A 9273-nucleotide genomic window follows, 5' to 3' on the forward strand; every position below is an offset into this window, starting at 1 on the left:
TGGGGGCTGGGAGACCAGTACAGTGCCGGGCTCACTCGTGTGCCTTGCCAGCCGAGTTCCCTTGTCGCCCTCGGCCGGTGCCTGGCCACGCCATCGCTCACGCGGCTCCGCTGCCTCCCGCCACATTCCCGCGCCTGCTCCCCGCCCAGGGGTTCAAGTCCACACGCGGAGCCTGGCTCTTGTCTCTGTGACCCTTAGGACCCGAACCAGCAAGTCCCACACACACTCTCTGCATCCCTGTCTGTGCCCATCAAACGCGCCTACACGTGCACTTCCACCCTTAAACTTTGGGGCCAACTTTTTAGGACAAGGAGAAAACTGCGGGCGAACGAGAAAAGCCAAAGGCTAGCGTGGCCTTCAGCCTAAGAGGTCTCCCTAGCCTCTCATTGTCCTTCCAGCAAAGGGGCAGCGGACAGACTTATTTGGCTTCTGGAGGAGCCGAGAGACCTAAGGATTGCTTTTGGGAGTAAAGATCACCGCGGGGTGCGTGCGGGTCCTGCACCCGCGTCAGCGGGACGGGGAATGGGGGGCGGGACCATCTGGGAATTCGCCGCCCTGAGGCGGGGTGCGGTGATCTGGGCACTGGCCAGATTGGGACAGAAAGAACAGCCTCCAAACGCCAAGAGGCCGGCGCAGTAGTGGCCCAAGCAGTTTCTTTTACCTGTTAGTGATTTCCAACAAGTTCCTCTTTGGTCACAGAGTTGAGAATCTACTAGATAAAGGGAGGTAAGTTAGAGCCACTAAGAGGTGAAGATACCACTGAACTGGGTTGAGAAAAATCTGAAGTTCAGATTCCTCAAGCATCTTTGGTATGACATTCAGTAAACTGACCTCTCAGAGCTTCCACTTGCCAATCCAATGCTGGAGGAATACAGCAAACCCCACCACCACCACCACCACCAACACACACACACACACACACACACACACACACACACACAGTTGTGAGGAATAATGCACAGGCACTGGAAACTTGCAAAGTAAATAATTGTATAGTGGCATATATAAAACTTCACAGTCTGAGAGTTGGTGTTGAGGGATCGGAGTCCTTACTGCTTTGGGTTGGAGGGTGGAGATAATCCATCTCTCTAGAACTTTCAAAATATAAGCATGTATTTAAGCCCTTAAAGCCTTGTTTCTAGAGTGCTAGTCTAAGTTAATAAAAATAAAAGTCTGGTGTTTCACGTCTCTAATCCTGGCACTTGGGAGGCTGACGCAAGAAGATCAAGGATTCAAGGCAAACCTTAGCTATATAGCAAATTCTAGGACAGCCTGGACTACACAGGACCCTGTCTTTAAAAAAAGGGGGGGTGAGTATACTAATAGTCTCACCTCTGATTATCTGGAACGGTGAGAGGAATTTCATGTGCAGCCTCTGAGGGATTTTATGTTTAGTGTTTTGTTGTTGGTTTTGTTTTTGTTGTTGTTTTAGGTGGTGATGGTGGTGTTTGGGGGCTTGTTTTGTGTTGTTTTGTCATTGTGAGGTTTTTGTTGTTCTTGTTGTTCTTTTAACTCTTTCAACACTGACAATGTCGAATGAGTGGTGCTGTCAAACCTAACTCCCAAGCCCTAACCCAGATCTAGCCATCAGAACCTTTAGGGTGTTCTGATTGGCTTTTTGTTGCTGTGATAAAAACACTAATCAAAATCAACATAGTTGGAAAGGGTCTATTTAAACTACGGCTTACAGCCCATCATTAAGGGAAGCCAGGCAGAAACTGAAGCAGAGACCATGGAGGAATGCTGCTTACTGGCTTGCTTCCCCTGGTTTGCTCAGCTGCCTTTTACAGCCAGGCCCACCTGACCAAGGATGGCATCCCACACGTGGGCCCTCCTACCTCAGTTAGCAATCAAGAAACTGCCCCTACAGACATGCCCATGGGCCAATTCCTCTATTATAGCTTTTCTCAGCCATGTCTAGGTTTTTCTCAAGTTGACAAAAACAAACAAAACCAACCCATCCATTGTCTGACTGACACACAAACATTACTGTTAAACCATAATCTTTCTTTGTCCCTAAGATTTCATGATAGTATTAATAATCATAATATAAAATACGGTTTTTAAATTAAAAGTCCCACATCTTTAAATTTTTTAACATTTTAAAAGTTCAAGAGCTCTTAACAAATCCAGTTTCTTTTTTTTTTTTTTTTTTTTTGGTTTTTCTAGACAGGGTTTCTCTGTGTAGCTTTGCGCCTTTCCTGGAACTCACTTGGTAGCCCAGGCTGGCCTCGAACTCACAGAGATCTGCCTGGCTCTGCCTCCCGAGTGCTGGGATTAAAGGCGTGCGCCACCACCGCCCGGCCAAATCCAGTTTCTTAATTGCAAAGTTAAATCTTCCCTGTAAAATCAAATCATTACAAATGAATACATCTCATTATTTCTTTACTGTTTTGTGTTGGACCATGTCTATAACTATCTTTTGCCTGGAATAAGATGGATTGAACACTTATTTTTTCTGTTTTTGAGACTAGATCCAACTCATTCTGCAGCCCAGGAGGGCTTCAAACTCTTCCCTCTCCCTTCCTGCACCTCCTAAGTACAGGGATCACAGAAGGATGCATCAGGCCTGGACAACAGTGGATTGATTCCCTTAAGTGGTGTTACTATGCAATACTAAAGGCCACAAATTTAGCATCTTAATCCCTATGTATTTTTTTTCACAGTCCCTTTGGGAGAATAAACATATGACACGATTCTCTGGAGTATGTACTCCAGGATGGCAAGGAACTCAGACATTTTGGGTTCCAGGCATACTCCCAGTCAAGAATACTGGATTCCTAGTACTTCATGAGTTCTCAAGTGTGTGTCAAATGAATACTTTCTGCCAAGTGTACATTTTTAAATATACTGTTTGAGATGCATTTCAAATTCACTGGTAGGCTTGACCTTGTGTTTTTTTCTTATCACTTCATTTTCTGTTAAGACCTATTTGCCAAAAATACCCTTACCCACATAGAACCAGTGGTCCCTCACTTCCTGACTTCACTCTCATCCCCACCTGGAGCATTCCAAGGGCTCTGCATGAGGCTTATGATTCCTCCCAGGGCAACTGAAAAGGCAGACGACTTAGAATTTAGACCAGTTCCCTTTTTCTGTTTTGTCTTGGTGGGGTTTGGTTTTTGAGTCTTACTATTTAGCTCTGGCTAACCTGAAACTTACTATATAGACGAGGCTAGCCTCAAACTGCCATAATTCCACCAGCCTCTGCCTCACATGTGCTGGAATTAAAGTTGTGCACCACCATACATGGTTGGGTTTGTTTTGTTTGTTTGTTTTGTTTTTGTTTGGAGTTTTCAGCCTGAGGGTTTTATTTTATTTTGAGACGGTCTCGTGTAGCCAAGGCTAGTCTTGGTCTATATAGCCAAGGATTGCCTAGAACTCCTGATTGTCCTTGCCTCTGCCTCTCAGGTGCTGGGAATACAAATGTGCCTGCTGACTAACCATACCTGGCTAACATACATACATATATAACATACAGACATACATCTTTAATTTTGTTTTTCATGTATAGGCATTTTGCCTGAATGTATGCCTGTGTTCCACTTGAATGCCTGGTGCCTATGGAGACCAGAAGAGGGCATCAGATCCCGTGGAACTGGAGGTACAGACAGTATGAGTTGCCCCTGTGGGTGCTGGGAATCAAACCCTGGCCCTTTGGGGGAGCAGGCAGGGTTCTTAATTGCTAAGACATCTCTCCAGTACAGACAGACAGCTAGATTTTCAGTGCTGGATTTCAAACACCAGGTGTTGTGTATGCTAGGAAAACATTCTACCACCAGCCTGCACCCCCAGCCAACACCTAAGGATATAAGTGTGGAATGACCCAGAAGGTAGACCTGAGTGCTCTGAAGGCAGTATGGAGGAAATACAAGTAAAAGTGTGGTCCTTCTGAGCAGTCAGGGTTAGAAATTTCCAGGTACTGAGTTTGGCATGTCTTCTGACCCTTCTCATCCACTCTGTTTCACAAGGTTTTGTTCCCATACCCACTGTGGAAACAACTTCAGGGCAGAAACTACATCTCTGATATCCAATCTTTGAATTCTCCTTCCCAAATGTATCTCACAGCGAGTGTACTGGTGCCTTAGTTAGGGTTTTGGGTTTTGTTTGTTTGTTTGTTTGTTTATTATGTATACAGTGTTCTGCCTGCACACATCCCTGCAGGCCAGAAGAGGGCACCAGATCTCATTACAGATGGTTGTGAGCCACCATGTGGTTGCTGGGAATTGAACTCAGGACCTTTGGAAGAACAGCCAGTGCTCTTAACCTCTGAGCCATCTCTCCAGCCCTAGTTAGGGTTTTTAATGCTGTGATAAAACACCATTACCATAAACGGTGTGGGGAGGAAAGGGTTTATTTCAACTTACAACTCTCAAGTCACATTCCAATGCTGAGGGAAGTCAGAGCAAGAAATCAAACAGGGCAGGAACCTGGAGGCAGGAGCTGATGCAGAAGCCATGTGGAAATGTTGCTTACTGGCTTGCTCCTTATGACTTGCTCAGTCTGGTTTCTTATACTGTCCAAGACCACCAGCCCAGGGGTGGCACTGCCCACAGTGAGCTCGGCTCTCCAACAACAATCATCAATCAAGAAGATGCACTACAGGCTTGCCTCCAGGGCAGCATATTTTCATTGAGGTTCCCTCTTCCAAAATGACTCTATCTTGTGTCAGGCTGACATAAAACTAGCCAGCACAATTGACCCCTTCTCAACTTGACACAAACACATTGCAGTTAAACTATAACCATTCCTTTCATTCATCCCCAAGATCTCAATATCACAATATAAAACAGTCCAACTTTTAAAAGTCCCAGTCTTCACAAATTAAAACACTTTAAAAGTTGAGTCTCTTTAAAAACATTCAAAGTCTCTTTCAAAGTTCAAATTCTCTAAAATATCCGTAGCCTCTCTAAAATATCCCAAGTCTCTTCAACATCTCTCAACTCTGGGCTCCTGTAAAAATCAAAATGAGTTAAAAAGCTCTTACTTCAAGGACGAAGAACCAGGGCACTGTTACAATCTGAACAAAGCAAAAAACTCCAATAGCACAAATAACTCTGTTTGATTTCTGGGACCCACCCAACAATCCTCTGGCCTCTACAGGGCTTTGGACAGCCATGCTTCTCCAGCTCCGCTATTCACTGTACACAGCTTGTTTCCTAGGCTCAGGCTGACTCCACTTCATACCTATAGCTGTCCTTGGTGGTTAGCCCATGGTATTAGCATCTCCAAAAAAACGCTAGGGACTCTATTGCCAACAGGGCTGCACCTTCACCAGTAACTTCTCCTGGGCTCTCTTCAGAGACTCTGATCCTTCAGTGATGATGACAAGCTGCAATCTCTCTCCATGACCCCTTCAATCCTCAGGTTTCCACTGCTACTGAGGCTGCACGCACATTCACGGAGGGTAGGCCTGGCCTCTTATGGCACCAAGCCTCAACTGCTCTCCATGAATCCTTTATGCCTTCAAAGCCAGTAAAACCTGGGAGACTCTTTAACAATATCAAGTTCAGCTGCCAGTATGAGGTACAGCCTCAGCCACCTGTACCACAGCTTTTATGTGCTGACCCTGAGGAAATCCTTCCCAGAAGACTTTGATGGTACCAGCAAAGCAAAGGTTTCACTTTGGTGGTTCTGATCTCTTCCAACTCTTCAGCTCCAGCTGACCAGAACCACAGATTCTTAATTCAAGATAGCACATAAAAAGCCCTAATAAAGCCTTTAATTCCCTCTGCAACGTCACAAGCCAGGCCTCCATTGTCTGCAGGGCTCTCAGCCTTCTTACCTTCCCAGCTCCCACAGCACAGCCCACCGAGCTCTGAATACTCAATGGTTTTTCCAGGCCAAAGTTCAAATGCTACCAAAATCGTTCCCAAGACTCATGTCACGTCTGTCACAGTAACACCCCTATGACCTGGTACAAATTTCTGTCTTAGGGTTTCTATTGTTGTGACAAAATACCATGATCAAAAGCCACATGAGGAACAAAGGGTTTATTTCCGCTTATAACTCTCAAGTCACACTCCAAGGCTCAGAGAAGTCAGGACAAGAACACAAACAGGATGGAAACTTGGAGGCAACAGCTGATGCAGAAGCCATGCAGGCATGCTGCTTACTGGCTTGCTCCTACAGATTGCTCAGCCTGGTTTCTTATAGTATCCAAGACCACCAGCCCAGGGGTGGCACTGCCCACAATGAAATTGGCGCTCCCACATCAATCATCAATCAAGAAAATGTACTACAGGCTTGCCTACAAACCATCTGGTGAGAGTATTTTTTCACTGGGGTTCCCTTTTCTAAAATCATTCTAGCTTCTGTAAGGTTGACATAAAACTAGCAGCACAAGTAGGAACCTTCATTGAATGGATGTTTGAATGAATGAATGGCCATAGTGTGTTGTTGAATGGCTATATGAATGGCCATAGGGTGACATTAAATTATATGATGTACATGCTAAAGACAATTTAGACTTGATGGCTGAAACCAAGATATTTAAAGATTGTTTTGTTGTTGTTGTTATTGTTGTTTTGTTTTGAGACAGAGTTTCTCTGTGTAGCACTGTTTGTCATGGAACTTGCTCTGTAGACCAGGCTGACCTAAAACTCACAGAGATCCATCTGCCTCTATCTCCTGAGGGCTGAGACTAAAGGCGTGCACTGCTCCCGCCTGACTAAAGATTGTTTTCTAAGAAGGGCTGATAGCTGCCACATTTTAAAGTATATTTTCCTTAAACAGATATAAAGAAAGGGCTCTAACATCTTAATGTTTCTTACTTTTGCCAGGAATTTGGCAATGCATTCTACTGCAAAGAATGATGCTACAAATCCATGACTTTGAAGCTGACTGTGTATGCCAGGATAGTTATGTGTGTTGTTATATTTAATTATTATAGCAACCAAGTGAAGTGGAAATTACCAGAAATGGCCTCAATTTGACCATTAAGTAAAGTGAGGGTAGGAATTGAACGAACTTGCCCAAGAGTTTTGAAGTAACAAAGAAAGCCAGGTGTTAATCTAGAGGTAAACCCAAAGATCATGTGCATAGAACACTTGGGTATGAGACTATGGATGCAGCCATTGAAGATATTAGGCAAAGCTTTGGTGGAAGGGCCCCTTGAATCTGCCAAACAGTGTGTTTAGGTTAATTCAGTTTTCTCATCTCTTCCTATCTGTTTGAAGGTATACAGTGTTCTACTTTGGGGTGTGCCTTTGAGCCATCTGAAGATTGTGTACTTCACAGGAATGTAGGGAGGATAGATTTGCAAACATTTTGCAGAACATAGGGATCTGAGGGCTAAATGCAGTGCAGGTGAGGTACAATGCATTCTTATACTGTTGACACATAAGATTTCCAATCCTTCACTTTTGGTTCTTCTCTCTCTCTCTCTCTCTCTCTCTCTCTCTCTCTCTCTCTCTCTCTCTCAATCTCTCTCTCTCTCCTTCCCTCCCTCCCTCCCTCCCTTCCTTCCTTCCTTTTTTTTCTTTTTTAAGACAGGATCTCACTATATATACCTGGCTGGCCCGGAAATCTCAGTGTAGACCAGGCTGATCTCAAACTCAGATTTCTACCCAATTCTGTATCCTGGCTAGTGGGATAATAGCTAGGTACCACAGGGCTCAGTCTCTTTAAAGTTGTTTTTTTTTTTTTAATGTGCATATGTATATGCCTACATGAGTTTATGTGTACCGTGTGCATGCATGTACACATGGGGCCAGAAGAGGGAATTTGAGCCCCTGGAATGGTAGTTACAGGGATTTAGGAGACAGCAAGGTGAGTGCCAAGAATCAAACCCAGGTCCTCTGCAAGAGCAGCAAGGACTCTTAACTGCAGAGGTATCTCTCCCAGCCCCAACCATGAACTCTTGGTTTGGTTTGGGTTTGAGTTTGGTTCTTTAGTTTGGGGGGCGGTTATTTGTTTGGCAGGCTTTTGGGGTTTTTTGTTTGTTTGTTTGTTTGTTTGGCTGGTTGGTTTAGTTTGATTTTTCAAGACAGGGTTTCTCTGTGTTACAGCTCTGGCTGTCCTGAACTCACTCTGTAGACCAGGCTGGTCTCGAACTCACAGAGATCCGCCTGCCTCTGCCTCCAGAGTGCTGGGATTAAAGGCGTGTGCCACCACTGCCCGTCTTGTTTTGGTGTTTTTGAGGCAGGGTTTCTCTGTGTAGCCCTGGCTGTCCTGGAACTTGCCTTGTAAACTAGTCTGGCCTCAAACTCCGATCCCCTTGTGTCTGTCTCCTGAGTGCTGAGATTGAAGGCATGTGCCACCACACCCAGCTACCAACGATGAGCTCTTAATAAGACAGACTAGAATTGAATGAGAAATAGCTGTAGCAATAGACTCTCCACAAATTCAGATCTGACTTATATATATCTCTTTATACTATAAGGAAGAACAAAACCATAAACAAGAAGGGTTCATTTCTTCTGCTCCTCCCAAATTTGTTTCTTTCTAAAGTCTTGAAGCTACGAAGAAAGATAGTCACACTAACAGTCTGTGCTGGGAGGAGAGGACCTCAATTGAGGAATTTTCTCCATTAGGTTGGCCTGTGGGCATGTGTGTGCTGGCATTCCCTTAATTGCCCATTGATGTAGGAGGACCCGGCCCACTGGGGGTGGGGCCATCAGTAGCGAGTAGACCTGGGCTGTATGAGAAAGATAGCTGAGCAAACCAGAAAAAGGATGCCACGAAGCAGCTTTCTTCCATCATCTCTGCTTCAGTTCCTGCCTCCAGGTTGAATTCCTGCTGTTTGGAAGGAGTATTCTCAATGTCGCACAAAGTGAAAATAATCTAACAAAGCAATTTCTTTTTGCCAAAAGGATGCGCCATGACCCAAACCAAACTAACCAGGACACACTGGATAAGAAGTTCACTTAGATCTTATTCTAACATAAGGTGACAGTGTCTGGAGGGCCATCTTAGGGGTGTACAGAGCTTGGGCAGGCAAGCAAATACACATTAAGTTTCAAGATGGGGAAAGTTTATGGGATGTTGGCCATTGGTGGGCTAGCCACCTTTGACAGAAAGAAACATTTCTCATAATTCCCCCTCTTTATTATACATTTTCACTTTTTTTCTTCAAGGTCAACCAGGGTATGCTAACTCTCTGTACTCTAGTAATAAATCATTGTTATGATAAATTACTGGGGATTGTTTGGTGACAGCAGCCTTGAGGAGGCTCTGGACAAGGCTCCTAACACAGAAACTAACTCTTTCTCCTAGTCAACATAGCTGAAGGTGAGCCCACCTTCCTAGGGAAAGGCCATTGGCCAGGAGACT

Source organism: Peromyscus eremicus, chromosome 3, assembly GCF_949786415.1.
Source record: "Peromyscus eremicus chromosome 3, PerEre_H2_v1, whole genome shotgun sequence".
In the NCBI taxonomy this organism is placed as follows: Eukaryota; Metazoa; Chordata; class Mammalia; order Rodentia; family Cricetidae; genus Peromyscus; species Peromyscus eremicus.